Genomic DNA, 19,274 nt, shown 5'->3' on the forward strand with positions numbered 1-19,274 from the left:
CATAGGCTGAAATTCTCTGCCAGCTTTTCTACTAACCCCCGTTAATTCCTTGTGGCCTCATTTACTGTTTTCTCTGTTTTACAGTTTCCTTGCTTCTCCTCCTTTGTCTGTAAACACTCATGTTCCCAAACTAGTTAAACATGTGGAAAGGTGATGGCTGATTTCTCTCAACACCCGTTAACTTTCAACTTGTTCTCATACTTCGGTCTTTGTCTTTGCTGTGAACCTCTTGAATGAAATATTCTACATCTCCTATACTTCATGTTTAATTGACTTTTTAAACTTATTGTAACCTGACCTTTCACTGTAGTACTGTGATCTTCTCTTTCCAAGGTCAAATCTGTGGCTTACTAATGTCTTGCAAAGGTAGTGGCGCATGTTTGCCCTTTATTTTTGACCTTTATTCATTGCAGGACAGAATTGCCTATACAACTTTGACATTTTCTTTTTCGGGGTTTCTCTATAACTTCCTTAGTTCTCAGCCTAACCTTGTGAGGCTTCCTTCTGTGTCTTTTTCCCCAGCTCATTCATTAGATACTGCTATTCTCTAGGGTTTTGTCTTCAGACCTCCGCTTCCATGCATTTTCTTACTAGCCATTTATGTCAATCATGGAGAACCAGCTCTATTCCTAGACAGTCTAACGCTACCTCTGTCTTCACATCTCTCCTATAGAAGACAACTCAAATCCCATGTGGCAAAAACCAGTGCCCTAGCTCCCTCAAAACCAGCTATCACTATGTTCCCTTTGTATTCAATACCATCATCATTGACCTAGAATAGTGAAAGAATAGACGAGGCCTGTCAACTCCCTTTCACCCACCTTTGACTGACCATAGTTCATTAAACCTGACCTTTGACTTATTCCTTTTCCTTCACTTCCTACAGTCTGATTGACCAATGTAGCTAAAGCTGACCTGGTCTCTTTCTGTCTTTCAGTCTATCTATATCCTCTCTCTGTCTTTCTATTCTCTCCTCCTTCTCCCTTTTCCTCCCCATCCCTCTCCCCCTTTCTCTCCCTTTCTATCTTCCTCTCCATGATACTAGGTCATTAGGGATTAAACTCAGGGCCTCAGGTATGCTAACTAAGTATCTACCACTTGAGCCCTAACCTATTCCTATTCCTTTTTAGCTTGTTTTTCAGGTAGATTCTTGGTTTTTGCCTTGGGCTGTGATCCCCCTACTTCTTCCTCCTGAGGAACTGACATTTCAGGTGTTTGCTGCCTTACCTTGCCCTGAAGCTGATTGTGTATCTGTCTAGTCTCTTCAATCTGTGGCAGAGGCTCAAACTTCATTTCCATCCATCAGAGTGCAGGGTCATCTCATCCTCCCTTGCTGGATATGGAAGAGTTTTTCCTTCTTTCATGGTGAAGATGAACCAACCTTACAGATTCCACAGTTCTACCATAGGAAGAAGCAGGGTTTAGGCAAATGGTAGAAAGCTTACAGTTAAAATAAAATGAGTTTTGGTAGGAAAGCACATTGGGGAATGGGTGGTCTTCAGATGTGATGATTGCTTTCTCTTTCACCCATGGTTCTCTTTTCATTCAGGGTCCTGCTGTGCTAAAATTAGATGCACATGATAGCTTTTGCCCAGTCTGAGGAACTACTGTGGCTAAAATACTCACATTTCTTTACTTATTTCCACACTTTCTTTTCACAGAAGATTTTAGGGAAAGTGTTTAAACGTTGCTCTCGATGGAAAGATAATAATAAAAATAAAATAGCAGCCATGAGAAAAAGAATATGTATATAAGTTACCCAAAGCACATACTATGAACACCTAAGAACTTACAATGAAAAATACAGGCCTGTTGTCAGATGAGGGTCTGCTTTTGTGATTTGGGGTATAGTGATCCTTCTTTACTGCCATCCAGAAAGCTTAGTCACTGGGTGGTTTGCACCTCACTGGGCAACGATGCTATGCACCAGCATCCCTGATGTGCACTAGCGATTTTGTTCATCCTTGCCTGTGATGGTGAGGGAGAGAAGCAGGATGATGCAGAGAGACAGGGCAAGATTCGGTCAAGTGGTAACACAGTCCCAAAGTCTATATGAAATGATTATCAGTGCTGATTCTTGCTAGAAAAAAAGTTGGGCTTTTATTGTCCACCTGGTCTGTCTCTGAATTGGGCTTTCATGGGAAGATATCAACTTGGGAGGGATTTCCTTTTTTAATTAAAAATATATGTATATTTGCATATATATATATGCATCTTTCCTGGCAATAGTGGCTTGTGCCTGAAATATTAGCTCTTCAGGAAGTTGAGATCTATGGGTCGAGGTTTGAAGGCAGTTCAAACAGGAAAGTCCATGAAGCCCTTATCTTCAATTAATCGCCCAAACACCAAAAGTGGATTGAGCTGTGACTCAAAACAGTAGAATGAAAAAGCTCAGGGACAGTATCCAAGCCCTGAATCCAAGCTCCACAGCTAACAATAAATAAATAATCTTTAAGTATTTGACAAAGGAGTTGGCATTTAACAAAGCAGTATATGAATACAATATACCTTGATCAATGTCACCCCTTTCAACATTCTTACCAGTCCCTCTCCTACCCACCCCTTCCCTCATTCCTCCTAATTTTCTAGGATACACATTGGATTCTTGACTGCATACTGCCCTTCTTCACCTCTTCACTTGTCCAAACCTTTCCTCTTGAAGCCACCCTTTTCTTTGACAGTGAAAAAGTTCCTAAAGGCTGCATTCTCATAATACTATCAAGAGCTGGAACTATCACTCTTTCCAAGAAGAAAAAACAGGAGCAGCTCATATCTACGTCTACCACCATCCTGGGAATCAGAAAGTATTAAGCACTTAATACAGATTAATGAATTTAACCCTAATAGTAACCCTCTATGGTAGGACTGCTATGTTCTCATCTTTTTCTATTTCTTTAGATGAGAGGAAAAAGTAGCCAATGAAGATGTCACTTGCACAGCTTAAACCTGCTAGCATCCAGGTCTAAGTTTTAGATATTTACCTTTCCTGTACTGTACATCCACATACTGGTAAAGACACTGAAAAGCATAGGGCATTGTTAATATCCTTGAGAAAAAGAATGCAAACTATGGCATGCCACAATATAAGAGAAGCAAGGGTTTGACCTGTGTGTTTTGTTGAATTCGCCACTTTCTAGTTCAATATTTGGAGCGTGATCCATAACCCTTCCCAACCAGAGCCTTCTCATTTTCAAATGAACATCAAAATGCATTTTTGTTTGACTTACCAAAAGGGACAACAGACTCCACCTAGCAGAAAAGAATACCACCCACTACTACATATGGAGCTGTATGGTCTACATGCACTTGCTGGAGGCATCTGTAGAGACTTGGAGGAGTTGAATTAGAATATGCCTTGAAAGATAGTGACAGGGATCGAGAGGAAGAGAAGAAGGAAGGGGAGGAGGAAGAGAAGGAGGGGGAGGGGGAGGAGAAGGAGGAGGAGGGGGATGAGGGGGAGGGGAAGGGGGGATGAGGAGGAGGGGGAGGGGGAGGAGAAGAGTAGCAATAAGGAATGTTACCAGGTTTACAGGTCAACAAGGAATTATGATTTCCTTTTCCTTACCTTCTGGTGCTAGGTCTAATACTCAGGACCCCACGCTCTTGCTTAGCTTTTTCACTCAAGGCTGGTATTCTGTCACTGGAGCTACACCTCTGGCTTGTTGCTGGTTAGTCTGAGATAAGATTTCCTTAAATTTGTCTGCCCATGATCCTCTGATCTCAGCTTCCTGAGTAGCTATGGTTACAGGTGTGAGCCACTGACATCTGGCTGGAGTGATGACTTTCTTAACACACCTTTCAGGTGTGATTTTATGGAATTATTCACAATTGACTAGGTTAGTGCTGTTTTTTTATTTTGTAGATGGGAACATTGGGACTCAGAGAAGTCATGAGATCTGTCTTCTGTTCATACTGTTATCCTATTGCAGAATCACAAAAGCTCACAAAGCTTTTACCATAGTGTCGCTAGTAATGCCTTTTCCATCAGTAGTGAAAATGGCACTGTTGTCAGTTCACACCTAGCTACTCAAGAGCCTGAGACCTGAAGGAATGCAACTCCAAACCAGCCCAGGCAGAAAATTCCACAAGACTCCATCTCCAATTAACCAACAAAAAGTCTACCTGGAATAGAAGTGTGGCTCCAATGGCCATGCAGCAGCTGTGAGCAAGAAAGGCCCTGGGTTCAAGTCATGGTACCTATACATCTTGTATTGAAAGAGATGCAAACCAGGTTTTCACGTGACTTAGCAATTCCCTCTGTATCTGTCTCATGCTGGTTAGGTCTGTACAGAAGGCAAGAGTCTTTTTACCCAAGTTCTCACCTTTCCCAGTTCTGCTTACCAGCCCTTCCCCATTTTAGATGCCCCTTAGACTCTGCTTTTCCTCTCTGGAGCTCTGGGCTTGAGCTCCAGAGCTCAGAACTCAAGGCATGAGCATTGAGCCTTAAGCATCTTTTGCTTAAGTCTGGTCCTCTACCACTTGAGCCATAGCTCCACTTCTGGCATTTTGCTGGGTAATTGGAGGTAAAAGTTCGGAGACTTTCTTGCCCAGCCTGCCCTCAAATTGCTATCCCAGCCTCCTGAGTAGCTAGGATTGCAGGCGTGATCTGAAGTTCTTGATGTAAGATAGACAGGAACATGCTAACCCCTGCATCTTAGGGCCCAGGAGGTATTGTAAGTATCCCAGCTGTAGATCAAAAGTTGTAGTTCTTATGTTCTCTGATCAGGGAAATGCCTTGGGCTTGTTTCTCCCTCCACTGGGGGGGAAGGCAGGCCAGTGGGGACAAAGTTCTCTGCAAGGCTAGAGGTGCTGAAGTGAAAAGCTAAAATAGAAAGCTCCCAATTTAAAAGAAATATTGCATCACATAAAGCAAAGTCCCGAAGAGCAGGTTGCAGCTAAAAATCTACCAGGGAATATATTCTAGAAGCCCTGTCTTTCTCAGCTAGGATTCTCTGGGCTCGTGGACTCCAGACTTCGAATAGTTAGCAAAACAACAACAGCTAGGGTCAGTGCAGAAAATAGTTTTAAAGGCAGATTTGCACATTGAGAAGGTATTTATAAAGAAATAAATGCCATGCCTTTAATTTGGTGCCCCCTCTGTGACAAATATCAGAATAATAGCAGGGCTTTCTTTGGGACCACAATTTTTTGTTCTCTCACACCATGGTCTAGACTTAAAAATCTTTTCCTCCAGCTCTGAGTGGAAATCACTGATTAGGCAAACTGCTGGTGTAGGGGCAAAATTAGTCTGTTTACCATGTGGGAGCTTGCTAATTGCACAAGAATGTGCATTCCCAGGCACACTCGGCAACTGTGTCTTCATCCTGCTAGGGGAGATGTATGGGTAAGGAGAGCCTAGGCCCCCATTGGGCAAGATAATGAGGCTCATTCATGTACTCCATTTGTCCATTTTCCATTTTCTTCCTGAAGTGATATACAACACTGCCTTTTTGGCCTTTTATCATACAATGCTACAAGTATTCATTTAGAAAAATAGTAGTACCTGGTGCTAGTAGTTCAAGCCTGTAATCCTAGCTACTCGGATGGATCTAAAGATTGTGGTTTGAAGCCAGCCTGAGCAGAAAAGTCCATGAGACTCTTAATTCCAATTAACCACCACCACTTAAAAAAAATCTAGAAGTGTAGTTGTGGCTCCTCAAGAGGTAGAATGCCAACCTTACCCCTTTGTGTAAAAGCAAAGAGGTAATGCTTTAGCTTTTTTGTGGTGGTTTTGTTTTGTTTTCAGTCCTGAGTGCAAGTTCCAATACCAAGTACCACTAAGAAAAAGGACTTAACTATAGAAAAGTGTCATGCTCAGTCATTTAGCAAACGTTTACTGAGCACTGACTTAATAAGTATGGAAACAGACCCTCCTGAATTAATGGTGCCAGTGTCCTGTGCCTAGCCAGGGCACATGCCTTGTAATGAAAGGATGTTAGAATCCTCAGGCCAGCCAGGTGCGAGAGTAATTTTTTTTGCATAGAACATTGGGAAGCTGTTCAGGGAAAACAATATCTGGAGCTGGATTTTCAAAATGGCTCTGGAATTGGACCTACAGAGGAGATATGTCAGAAGCAGCACACAATGCTGCAGAGAAGATGCACATGAGGACAGGGAAGGAGAATGATCAGCCATCATTCTGGGTTGAGGCTGTTGAACTGGGGAGGGGCTGTGGGACCCACTTTGTACAGTGACTTTTTTACAAGCAAGGAAACGAGTCAGGAGAGCTGAGTGGACATCTCTGAAGTTTGAAGCCCCATCAGCTCAGTTATTCATGCCAGCTGTATTTGTATTCTCTATTTTTCAGACATATTTGGGTCCTGGGATGACTTTTGTATTAATGTTCTGGGCAGAAGTTTATCTTTCCCTTGCCATGTCTTTAAAGAACATCTCTTGATTTTTCTTCTACCTAAACTGTAGCCATCTACTCACCCATCAGTGTATCAGACATGAAGAAATGACTGTCAGACAATCTGCTTGCTCCTATTTGTTTTTATCTTGTGCCTTTTAGAACAACTTCTCTGTGTTGCTCCTCCTTTCAGTGCAATGCCTTGGTTTTGTGGTTCTGTGAATTGACTCAGGACTTTAAGCATGTAAGGCAGGTACACATTGAGCTACACTCCCAGCCCTTTGGGGCTTTTTCCTTCAATATTCCATTTCTTTCTTCCATGCTTACTTTCTTCTTCCTTCCTTCCTTCCTTCCTTCCTTCCTCCCTTCCTTCCTTCCTTCTCTCTCTCTTTCCTTCCTTTCTTCCACCTCTTTTTCTCTCTGTCCCCCCCATCTTCTCTCATCTATATGTCTCTTTTCTCTTCCCTTTGTGTGTATGTGCCTGTACTGGGGCTTGAACTCAGAGCATTGTGCTTTCCCTTAGCTTTTTCACTCAGAAGCTATATCATTTGAGCCATGCCTTTGCTTCCAGCTTTTTGCTGGTTAATTGGAGATAAGTGTCTCATGATTCTTAGAGCTCAACTTCCTGAGTAGCATGAGCCTCCAGCACCTGGTTCTTGTAATATTTTAGTACTAATGATGTACAGAGTTATAGGTTTTAATTTCAAATATACAGAAATTTCAAATATAGGACAGAGATTTCCTGTGTACCCTTCCTGTTTCATGGTCCATGACCATGATATACCTCTCTCTCTCTCTCTCTCTCTCTCTCTCTCTCTCTCTCTCTCTCTCTCTCTCTCTCTCTCTCTCTCACTCACACACACACACACACACACACACACACACACACACACACACACACTTATTCTTGATTTAAGATGAACAAAACTTTAGAATCTACACTTCACCTATTCCAATATGCCTAGAATGATTGTTTCAGAGCTGGACAGATAGTGTAATACATCTTGCTCTTCTGTTTACATGTCTGTCTCAGTTTAGCCAGGAAAACTACTTTTAGTTCTCCCGTCCCAGCACCATTAATTTGTGTTAATTAAGATGAGAATGATGGGGACTCATTGGAGACCCTGGCCACATGCTGAAGAGTCACACACACCCTGTATAGGAGTCTGGGGAATGGGGCTCCAGATGGAGGTTGCTAGTAGCCAGCGGCACAGGAAGTATGTGGCACTCCCTGCTTCTCCTCCTCCAAGGCCCCTTGTGTCCCCAGCTCCACTGCAGTGACCAGGTTGACTGGTTGCAGAGCTTGCTCTCCTGCATGCGCTGAAGGCCCCGGGTGACATGAGCTGATTGCATACACAAAGATGTCAGAGCAAATCACCAGGTCTGGGAATTGTGGGGCAAACAGTCTGTGGAAGAAACTGAGCACATTGCCAAAGGGAGGGGGAGGTTAGAAAGTGGGATATCTTGTCAGAGAGAGAAAGAGAAGTGTTGAAATTAATTCCTAAATGTGTCGGATGGAAATTAGCAGCTGAAGGTTTGCAAAGAAGAAGAGACAGAGGGAGAGAAAAGGGAAGAGACAGCCAGATGGAGAGGGGGAGGGAGAGGGTAGAAAATAGAGCAGAGACAGCTTCGTTTCACAGTCTTGCTTTACCCTCTGCAAAACAGCCTGTGCTTTCACTGGGATCCTGTCTTGTCTCCACTTTTTGTAACCCTCTTGACCTCTGCCATCAGAACCTTGGCTCCTGGACTCCCCCCAAACTCCTACTTTTCAGCACAACAGTTGTGCTTTTCACCCACATGGGATTCCCAGCTTGTGGAGAAAGTAACTCTCTTTCTCTCTCTGTGGCCTGTGCAGCAATCTTGCAAGCTGTGATGGGAAGGGAAGGTACCAGGCTTTGCAGGGAGAGCTCAGAGTTTGGCATTGACCTTGTGCATGTCATGGACCCCACTGGGTCTCAGTTTCCTTCCCATAGGACTAAGATTATTGAGTAGATGATAGAAGATTACACATGTAAGACACTTACCCTAGAATAGAGTATGTTTTATATACTTGTAAATTGTTTCATTGTCTTTAATAACTCTTATGGTTTTGGTGTCAAATGTTTCCCAAATACCAATATGGTAAAAGTTAGCTTGTGTTGGTACAGCGAAAATGTGGAGGAACAATTACAAGGTGTGGCCTAATGGAAGGCCGTTAGGTTATTGGGGGGGGGGTGTTCTCTTGAACCAGCAATTGAAACCACAGCCTCTTTCCCTTTATCTTTACTTCTGGGTTACAGCAGCCCTGATAATATGGTACTGCCTCTGGCCCAAAGCAGGAAGGCAGCTACCCATAGCCTGGAAACTCTGAAAGAGAGCCAAAATAAACCTTTTCTCCTTTAAGTTCTTTATCTTAGGTATTTTGTCACAGCCATGGAAAGCTGACAGACATTATCAGTGGCAGAATTGGAGCACTGAATTTTGAATTTTCTTTCTGGTGTTCAATACCTTGTAGTTTAGTGTTTGAGATCAGGACACAAGATCCAAGCAATGCATTTAACTTCGTTTTAGAGCCAAGATGGACACATGCTTCCCAAATCCCATTCTTTAATTGATGGTTGAAGGTTTGCCCAGCAGTAGTGAGTCTCTTGAAAGAGGCCCCTTTGTGAAGCATAATACAAGCAATCACCCATCTTCATTTTGAAAGAACATTGGCGATTACTACGTTTGCCAGCAGGCACGTCTGGCTTTGCCTTTTCTCTCCTCCTGCTCAACATTGGGCAGGGTATGCCCTGAAACAACTCCTCCTTTCAATTTCTTGCTAACCTCCAGATTCAAGGTGCCACATTGAAATCTGGGTCACGTATTAGGGTCATGTGTACATTTTTTTCCCAAAGTAGATGTAGGTAAATTGAAGCTCTCGGAATAATTATGACTCTTTGAGAGCTATTTTTTGTCTCTCCATAGTCCATTTTCTTCTTCTCTCTCTGTGGCTTCTAACCCTTAGCTCTGCACCTCTTTACAACCTCTTCCCCAATTGTAAAAGGGAAAAATAAATTGCACTTTGGATAAAATCCATTCACACCAGTGCACTACCCCCTTCTAAGCACTTTGTGATTTTGAATTCTCTAAACTGGAATTGAGCTTTGTCTTTTGAGAAGGAAATATTTAGCATTAGCGTGTCCACGATAAACATCTGGGGAAGGGGAATTGGGGGCCTGATGCTCCATTTGCTTTTGTATGACCTTCCTAAAGTAATATTTACTTTTAATCTTTTTTAGTACAGCTGCTTCAGAGGGACAGAGGTTTCATGGTTAGTTTTATGTGCCAACTTGGCTTTTTAATCACGTGCAGACACATGGTTAGCACTATTCCAGAGCTTGTATTATGGCACTTTTTAGGTAACAACATTTAAATTGGTGGACCCTCCATAGTGTGAATGGGCCTCATCCAATCAGTTGAAGCACTGAACTGAACATAGACTGAAAGAAGCAATAAGTCCTCTAATAGGTGACTTTTAAGTCCAAACTATAACATCAGCTTTACTAGGGTGTCCAGACAGCTAGCCTGAGCCTGACTTCCAGATTCAGAAGTTGGTCCTTAAAATAAATTGCTTACTCTTTCTGTTTCTGTCTCTGTCTGTTTCTGTTTCTGTATATCTATGTATCTATGTATCTATGTATCTATGTATCTATGTATCTATGTATCTATCTATCTATCTATCTATCTATCTATCTATCTATCTACCTACCTACCTATATGTGTTTGAGTTATACATCACACACAATGTGTGTGTGTGTGTGTGTAATTTATTCATATAATGTTAGTTGACTATATTTTTGCCTATCTTTGCAGATAAAATACCCACTGGCTATGTTCTTTGTAATCTTCCTGATCAACCCTCTACCTCCTCCTTTTTTCCTCCCTCTCTGTCCCTTTGTCCCTTCCTCTCCTCTCTCCCTCCCTCCCTTCTTTCCTTCCTTCCTCCTTTCCTTCCTTCCTTCTTCCTGCTTCTCCTCCTCTTCCTTCTTTTCCTGTCCTCCTCCTTTCCTTCTTTCCTCCTCATTCTCTCCCCCTCTTACTCTCTCTCCCTCTACCCTCCTCTCTCCTTTTCTATCTTTTTGCTTTCTCATTCCATTTTCTTCCCTTTCCCAAGGCATCCTATTCTGTGATGTCTGGTTTGTTTCCTGTTGCCTTGTAGAAGGGGACTCAGAGTAGGTGAATGAATTACCTGCCTTCTCCCTTTCTCAAGTCCTCCAGACTGAAATTTCTTCTACCACCAATAATTTAGAGCATCAAGACCCATGGTGATTTTTTTGTCCTCACTCAGTCATTGTGACTCTGATTCCTTCCAGTAGATGATAAGGAGATAGAGAAGAGCAGCTGGGAAGAGACAGAAGATCCTTTTGGATTACATACAGAAGAAAATATCAGTGCTGGGGTAAGGGTTAGGGGTACACATTAGTGGGTACCAGGAGCCTGTTTCAACACAAACCCTGGACATTAATACCTCAGGGGAGCATGGTGGTAATGATGCTTACAACTGGAAGAGATTTAGAGGTTGTCCATTTCAATGTACCTCAAATCCTAGGAGAAAAATATGACTTAAGAGGGACCAGATCATCCATAGAGTTTGAGAAAGTGTGCCACGTGGGATTATTCTAAAATTATTCTGAGATAACATACATCACAATGATTATGTAAATCACAAGCTATGATTCTGACTCATCAGACTATGTTTTATTGACTAGAATCCCATATCTGAAGCCCAATATTCTTTATTTGTTAGCCATGTGGCCCAGCCACCTGTTTTCCCCTCATGATTAATTTCTCATAATATAAATAATAGTGTGTTTCAACTGAGTAGTGTATGGACACAGGGATTTTAAAGTGATGCAAATGACTACTCTAATTCCTGTTCTTCATCTCAAGCTAAATTGCTACCAATAAAATCATATCTAGTGTGCAAATGAAGAGAAAGATCTTTGAGTTTAGGTATTTAGTATGTATAAATCATGAGAAGCTAAAATGTCTGTGAGAAAAGTTTTAGAGACAATGTGTTAGAAATACATAATAATTTATTATTATTAATTAAATAAATATTTATTGAAAACTTACTGTATGCCAAGAACTGTTAGTGATACAACAATGAACCCTGAGAGAAGAAAGAAAATGCTTCTTTGCCTCCTTAGAAATTATTGTAAACAAGCTATGCATTGATTTCCTCCTCTCCTTTCCTAACTCCTCTCCTCTTCCTCTTTCTCTCTCTCTTATTTTGTTTTTTTGAGACAGGTTCCCACTATGGTACTACATGCTAGCCACAAATAAGGTAGCCTCTCACTTTTTTCTGCTTCTCTGAGATCACAAACATGCACCGCCACACCCAGCCCCATAGGTTTCTTTATTTGATACTGATACCTTTGTCACAGAAGTATTAAATAGATTATATTAGATAATATCTTACTTTTGTGTATCCTAGTATCTGGCACTAGAATGATGATGAGTATAGTGATGATGATGATGATGATGGCGAGAAAGGTCAGGAGGATCTGTGTCCTTCCTCCTTTGTGTCAGGTGTAAAGTCTGCTCATCCATCCTTCTTTCTTTCTTCTTTCTTTCTTTCTTTCTTTCTTTCTTCCTTCCTTCCTTCCTTCCTTCCTTCCTTTCTTTCTTTCTTCCTTCCTTCCTTCCTTCCTTCCTTCCTTCCTTCCTTCCTTCCTTCCTTCCTTCCTTTCTTCCTTCCTTCCTTCCTTCCTTCCTTCCTTCCTTCCTTCCTTCCTTTCTTTCTTTCTTTCTTTCTTTCTTTCTTTCTTTCTTTCTTTCTTTCTTTCTTTCTTTCTTTCTTTCTTTCTTTCTTTCTTTCGTGTTGGTCATGGGGCTTGAACTCAGGGCTTGGGCACTGTCTCTGAGCTCTTTAACTCAAGGCTAGCCCTCTACCACTTTGAACCACAGTGCCACTTCCAGTTTTCTGGTGATTAATTCCTGCATGGATTGGCTTTGAACTAGATCCTCAGATCTCAGACTCCTGAGTAGCTAGGATTACAGGCATGAGCCACCTGCTCGTGGCATGTCTACTCATCTTTCACAGAGTTGAATTCTCTAGAACTCAATACAGTCTTCTCCCTGGCTTCTTTGAAGTCACTGATTCCTGAGTGATATTTTATTTTCCTAGCCACTTCTCCAAATTCTCTGGAATATCTCTCCTGCAGTCATCCCGTGAAATGTCTGTGTTACCCAGAATTCACATTCAAGGCCTTGTTCCTTGTCAGTCTTGCTCTGGCTGAGTAACTTCATCAGTACCTGGGAACTTGGTTCCCACCTACCAAAAGATGCTTTACAAACCTCTAGCTGTAGACAGCATCTCCTTCTTAGACATGAATCTAAATAACCAAATGCTACCAAACTGTGTTTTACGTGAATGCTTCATCAGCACCTCAAGTTCAATATCTAGCACCTGTTCTCTTCTCAGGACCCATGATTCTTGCCATGTCTCTCTGATCAGTAACATGATGCACTCAGTGTCAAGGTTAGAAACCAAGTGGCAGCCACATCTTCCTTGATTATTAAAAAGTGAGCATAGGCTGGCTGCCAGTGGCTCACACCTGAATTCCTAGATATTCAGGAGACTGAAATTGAAGCCAGCCCAGGAAGATATTTTATGACTCTTATCTTCAGTTAGCCAGCAAAAAGACAGAAGTGTAAGTATGGCTCATGTGGTAGAATACCAGCCTTGAGTGCAAAAGCTAAGCACGCGTGTGAGGCCCTGAGTTCAAACCCTAATATTGTCACCATCAAATCAAATCAAATAAAAATAGAATAAAAAAATAGAAATGAATCTAGAAGATTTTTTCCATGAAAGCATTCCAAGAACCCTCATCTACATTAGAGCCCCAATCCAAGACCCTCCAGCCTTTGCACATATTTTATTCTGTCTTATCTTATTCTGTGATAATCTGATTTTTTTCTTGTGAGACTGTGAACCCATAGAGGTTGAGTAACATATCATGTCCTTTCTGTCTACAGGCCCACCAAAGTGCTTAGATATTCAACAAATGCTAGTGAAAACAGAAAGGAAGATGATTGAATGAATTAATCAACAAAATAAGTGAACAGCAAGAGAGAGTTAGATAAGAATTCAAGTAATAACAATATAAAGCATAAGTTAAGGTTTCTTTCTGGGGCTCAGAAAAGTCAGTCTGATCTTTTCAGAAGAGAATAGGACCCAGGAAGTGATGTCAGAACCCACGCTCATTGAGCCCTAATTATGGGAGCCCTCACCAGTCCTACAATGTATCTTGCATACAACACATTTGGTTCTTTAAAGAAAAAAACCAACAACCATAAGCCAGGAGATGATGACTCACAACTATAATCCAAGCTACTCAGGAGGCTGAGATCTAAAGATAATGGTACCGAAAAAAAGCCCAAGTTGGAGGCATGGCCAGAATAGTAGAGTACCAGCTAAGAGTGAGAAAGCCAAGCGGAGAGCATTAGGCACCATGTTCAAGCCCCATTACTGGCACAACAAAAGAAAAAGGAAAAAAAAAAACCAGCTACATTGTTTTCCCCATCTAACCAATGGGGAATCTTAGGATGAGAACGCCTGACCCATGAACCAAGGTCCCCATCTCCAGGGTAGAAAGTCAAGGTGAGTGACTATGCAGGTAGATATCCAATGGGCATTCTCTCCCATACTTTGTGTTTTGTGCCCTGCTCCCCGCCCTTCCCTGCAGGAGAAAACTCCATTTTCTTCCTGTCACAATCATTCTACTAGACATTCTTGGTGAGAACAGAGAGGGGTAAGACAGTAATAATACTATTGCATATTTTGAAAACACTTTGTATGGTTTTTAGGTCTCAATATAATGTTCTTGGGGTGTGTGTGTATGTGTGTGTATGTGTATATGTGTGTGTGTGTGTGTGTGTGCATATGCATATGTGTGTGTGCACACACATGCAACCACTACTAGGATTTGAGCTCAGAGCCCCATGTTCTGGCATTCTACCATGCAAACCACACCTCCACCCCTGACTATTTGCTAATTACTTGGAGATGAGTGTGATAAATTTGTCTGCCTGGGTTGGCTTTGAACATAGATTCTCAAATCACAGACGCCTGTAACCACAGGTCTGGCTCCTGTTATTTGACTTACAGAATTACATGTGGGGTAGCTATAAAGCAAAAAGGCTGATTTTGTTGTATGTCTGTGGAAATCAGCCCCTTCATAGGACTCTTCAACTTTTCTATAGGGAGACATTTTAATGCATTTGATGCCTATGGTCCTTCAAGGTTGAAGTATTTGGGTAACAGTCAGTGAAGGGGAGTCTTACCAGGAGTCTTTAGTGTGGAAATTATTGGGTCTCTGTTGTCAGCTTCACCAAACTTGATGTTTAATTTTACTGTCAATTTAACTGGATTAAGGAATGCAAGAAACCTAGTAAAAAATACTATTTTAGAGTATGTCTTCGAGGTGTTTCCAAAGAGGATTAATGTGTGAATCTCATTGGATGCAGTGGAGGAAGATCATCTATCCTCATTGTGGTTGGGTACTACCCAGTAGGCTGGGAACCCACTGAACAAAAGCAAAGAAAAGGAACTTTTGTCACTCATCTCCTAGTGATAAATATACCCATCTTCCCTTTGTATATCAACACTCCATGTTGTCTGAACTTTAGACCCTAGGACTTAAAGCAGCAGCTTTCTGGGTCCTCAGGCCTCCCCGTCATATCTAGACGTTCATCATTGGCTTTGAACTTGGACCTAGCCATGCTACCAGTCTCCAAGGATTTCTAGCTTGTGAAAGGCGTGTGTTAGCCTCTATAAATGGTATGGGCCTATTCCCCTAGGAAATCTTCTTTGTATTTCTCTACCTCTATCTATCCATCTATCAATGCATCTATCTTGTTACTTCTATCACTCCAGATCACAACTAATGAATGGACTGGCTCTCTGGAGCCTATGGAGAACGGAGATGAGATGCCCCAGGCAACAAACATTTGCCAAGTTCTTTGAGCGGTCTCTAGATTGTAGCTGAGGAATCAAGATGAGCAAGCATTCTGCTCTCAGAGCCTTACGATCTCAAAGGAGAGAGTCAGTTATATACAGGATGAATTCAGAACTTGGAAGGAGACAGTAAGATAATACACTCTGATAGCAACTGAACTCTCTAGCTCTTAGTAGCTTAAGCATTACAGAGCCACATAGATATCTTTTCACAATGCGAATCTTGTGTGCCTATGGTTTTCGGTTGACTTGCTTACATTGTTTCTTAAGATGTTGTTTTCCCATTTGGTTATTCTGTGTACATGTTTTGGTTTTGTTGATTTCATTATTTCGACTATAACAATAGAGGATAGGAACTTAATGTTGTGCATCGTTGATGGCTGTTATGGTGCTAGGCACTGTGGCAGGAGCCTCTGCTTGTGCTATGACACGCAGAGCAATTCTGGGAAGAAGCTTTGGTGGGAGTTTGGAGATGACATTCTGTGGTGTTTCTTGGGCTAGTCTCAAATTCTTGGGTTCTGGCAACTTAGTCTCTTGAGTAGTTAAGCAGCTGTGACTACAGGCGTGTGCCGCTATGCCCAACTATGAATAACCTCTTATTAACACCGCTTACAGGCTAAGAGACATAATTGAGAGGGTAAGTAATTTGCCAAGGATAACAGAGTTTGTAAGCTACCATGCTAGCATTTGAAGCCAGACATTTTAATTCATGGAAACACAAGTTCTTGCAGTTAGTCTAGGCAGATGTACTGTACACTGGAAAAAATGTGATGTGGGCTGTGACAGAAAAGAGAGACATGTTAAAATTCAGCTGACTCAAATTCTGATCTCAGGGCAATGGGTGATTCAGAAAGACACTTATCCCATATTTGCCTCTGTTTAGAATCTCATGGATGGCTTATGCTGATTGGGCCACCGGCTACTCTGAGAACTACTCTGGGTGTTCTACAAGATTTGGTCTACAGCATCGTGCTTGAGCATGGAACTCTTATTTCTTGTGACTTCCTTAGACTAAAAAGCGGAAGCCAATCTTTCTTAGCCACTCTGTTCTCATGACACATTTCTAGTTGCATACTGATTCATATCTTGAGGCCACAAGGCAATCAACTTCATCTGGCTGAGTAAAATGTCTCCTCAATCGCTGTCCTCCATGAGTCCCGTGAGTCTCAGTTTCATCAACAGGCACTGCACCAAATGCAAGCTTTCTATTTCATAGTTCCTCCTTACACACACACACACACACACACACACACACACACACACACACACACACACACACACACACACATACACACACAGCAGCTGGGTAAAATAAACACAAGCTGTAAGTTTTTCCCCATTCCTGAACAACACAGTTTGAAGTTGCTTTTATTACTGGATAGCCATTTTATTAGGTAAACTTGGAACTTTCTGTGGGATTCTGAACTTCTGAATAGCCATCCTCTCACGTAGGCCCGCCCTCGAGGTTAAAAAAAAAACCCTTTATTTATTTATCTTTGTTTTCACATTAGAACATTGATTATTTTCAAGTAGTTATACAAAGGAGTTTCAATTCAGTATGTCATTTTATGAGGACATCTTGAGCAATGTCACCCCCAAATGGAAGCTTATTAATAATCACCTTTCATCTTTAGGCGATTTCAAATTCGTATTTTACCCAGGGACACTTAAGTCTTGAGAAAAGATTTGTGTCCTTCCAAATAGGTGGTAGGTCTGCTCCCAGAGCCTGTAGCGGCCTCTCCCCCTCCCAGGCTGACCAGTTCTCTCTTCCTCTTCCCCTACACCCTCCTGCCCCTCTCCTGTCCCATCCACTCCCCCTTCTTCTTCTGTCCCCTGACCCCCTCAGCCTTGTGGCCCAGTTCACCCAGGAGATGTTTTATCTCTCAATCCTGATTCAATTCTGTTCTCTGAAAGGAATCTAATACTCTCTAGTTTTCATTGTAACTGATATGATGAGTGATAACTATTCTCTCTTTTCTGAAGTAAGATGTTCTAATTAAAACTTTTAAACCTAAAAAAAAAAACCCAATAATCTATGTGAGCTAACTACTTCACAGGGGGACTGGGGCAGTGTTTGTGCTCAGTCACTCAGAACTGAGAGCAGGTAGTATGCTTTGTATCCTTCACTAAAGTAATAAACGCTAAAGGCTTAAGGCTTATGAATTACATTTTATTTCACCAATTGTGCCTAGCCCAGTCTAATTTAACAAAAGGCTTTGAGGGGGGAAAAATACAGTAGAGCAGATGCACACAGCAACCATTAAATTAGGATACAAGAGTAAGATCCACCGCAGAGAAGGAGGCTTCTGCCAGGTAAAGCAGGAAACAGAATGACAGTCCCAAGGAGAGTGGGTGCGTTGGGGTTCAGAGGGGAAAGAGATGGAACTGAGCCCAAAGATAAGGAGAGACTGTCTTCAGAGAACCCATCCCCAGGTCCCTTCCAGACACTGTAGGGACCATGAAGTCATAGATGGCTCCAATGAAACCCAGCTCTGTTACTTTCAAGCCTGCAGGTTTTCCCAGCTCTTGCTTTCATTTTTATTTTGATCACAAATAAGATGCATGGATAACGGAGGATTCTTTGGCATGTTGTGTTGCAGCTTGGGAGACAGGATATGGAGTGGAGGGGTCCTAAGGGCTTCTTGGCGTGTCATCAGAGCAACAAGCTTTTCCCATCTTTTTTTTTTTTTTGCACAGGCCCAGGAAGCCTGGCTGTGCTCTGGGACCAGCCCAAGCGTGGCTAGGTGGAGAGCATAGGTACTCAGACTGGTGTAATCACCTGGGCACGTGAAATGTACTTCAGTTCTTCGCAGCAGGGGGATGGGTGGAGTTGTCAACTTCTGCGTGGAGGCGTCCATGGCGAGGTGCCAATGTCAGTTTTCAATTTGCTGCTTTCCCTGAACCAACTGCCTCTACTCCCTCTCCTTCCTCCTCCTCCCCACTCCCCAACCCCCACCCGGTACCGGGGGAGCCAGTTAGAGGGGCGCAGTAGCATTTTCTCAGCTTGCTTGTGTATCAAGGGGGGCGAGTGCAGCCCCGGGGTGAGGTGCGGGGGGCCAGGCCCACCTCTGCAGGGATTCCCCAGCCGCGGTGGGCGCGGTGCGGCAGGGATTAAGGTGGGGTCCCCGCACACCCGGCTGGGATGAGCGCGCCTTCCGCGCTGCCCACCCGCCGCCCGCTCGCGCTCGCTCGGCATCTGCACGGGGAGAAAGTGGCGGTCAGGGATGGAGCTGCTGCCATGACAACCCGGGCGGCGGTCGGGGTCCGCGCGCGTCCGGGCTGCTCCCGGGTGGAAGGCGGCGCCGAGGCCGGGGGCGGCCGCTGAGCGGGGCGGCCGCGCGTCCCCGCGTCCCTCCCGTGCCGCGTCCCCGGCGGAGGCGGGGGCCGCGGTCCGCGCAGCTACCCCCGTGCGCCCGGAGCCAGCGCCGCGCGGCCCTCGGCGGGGGGCTGGCGGCGATCACCCATCGGACCGCGGGGGAGGACATCACCCCCCACCACGGAGCGCCTTGGCTGCATCCTTCCCGCGGCGGGCTGCCTCGGGCTGGGAAGTTGTGATCGCCTTGGGGGAGGAGGGACGCGGGACCGGTTTATAAATACAACCTATACATATGTGTGAGCTAATAAAACCTCTCCTCTCCTGGAAGCAGGAGGCTTTGATGGCATCTCCTGCATGTCAGAGACACTTGCCTTCCTCTTTGGGTTATAAACTTTTGATGCCAGATCTCCGCCGAAGCTGCCCAACTGAATCTTAAAGTAGCATCTCGAAGAGACACAGGCGGAGAACGCGCAATCCGTGACCTTCATCCCGGCACCGTCCATCTCCTCCTTTCCTTCCCGGGCTGCCTCCCTCCCTCCTTCCCTTCCCCCCCCCCAGGAGGGGGGAGCATCGAGAAAGCTCTTTTTGGATGCAGGAGGGGGGCATCTGGTTCTGCTGGGCTGGAA

At 43.5% G+C, this 19,274-nt stretch overlaps 1 protein-coding gene across 4 annotated transcripts in view; it reads left to right on the forward strand.

The window, feature by feature from the left end:
* Opcml (opioid binding protein/cell adhesion molecule like) overlaps nucleotides 1-19,274 on the forward strand; it is a 1,269,678-nt gene that overhangs the window by 591,466 nt on the left and 658,938 nt on the right. The window lies entirely within an intron of this gene.

The sequence above is a fragment of the Dipodomys merriami genome, unplaced genomic scaffold, assembly GCF_024711535.1.
Source record: "Dipodomys merriami isolate MVZ:Mamm:240054 unplaced genomic scaffold, mDipMer1.0.p SCAF_29, whole genome shotgun sequence".
NCBI lineage: Eukaryota > Metazoa > Chordata > Mammalia > Rodentia > Heteromyidae > Dipodomys > Dipodomys merriami.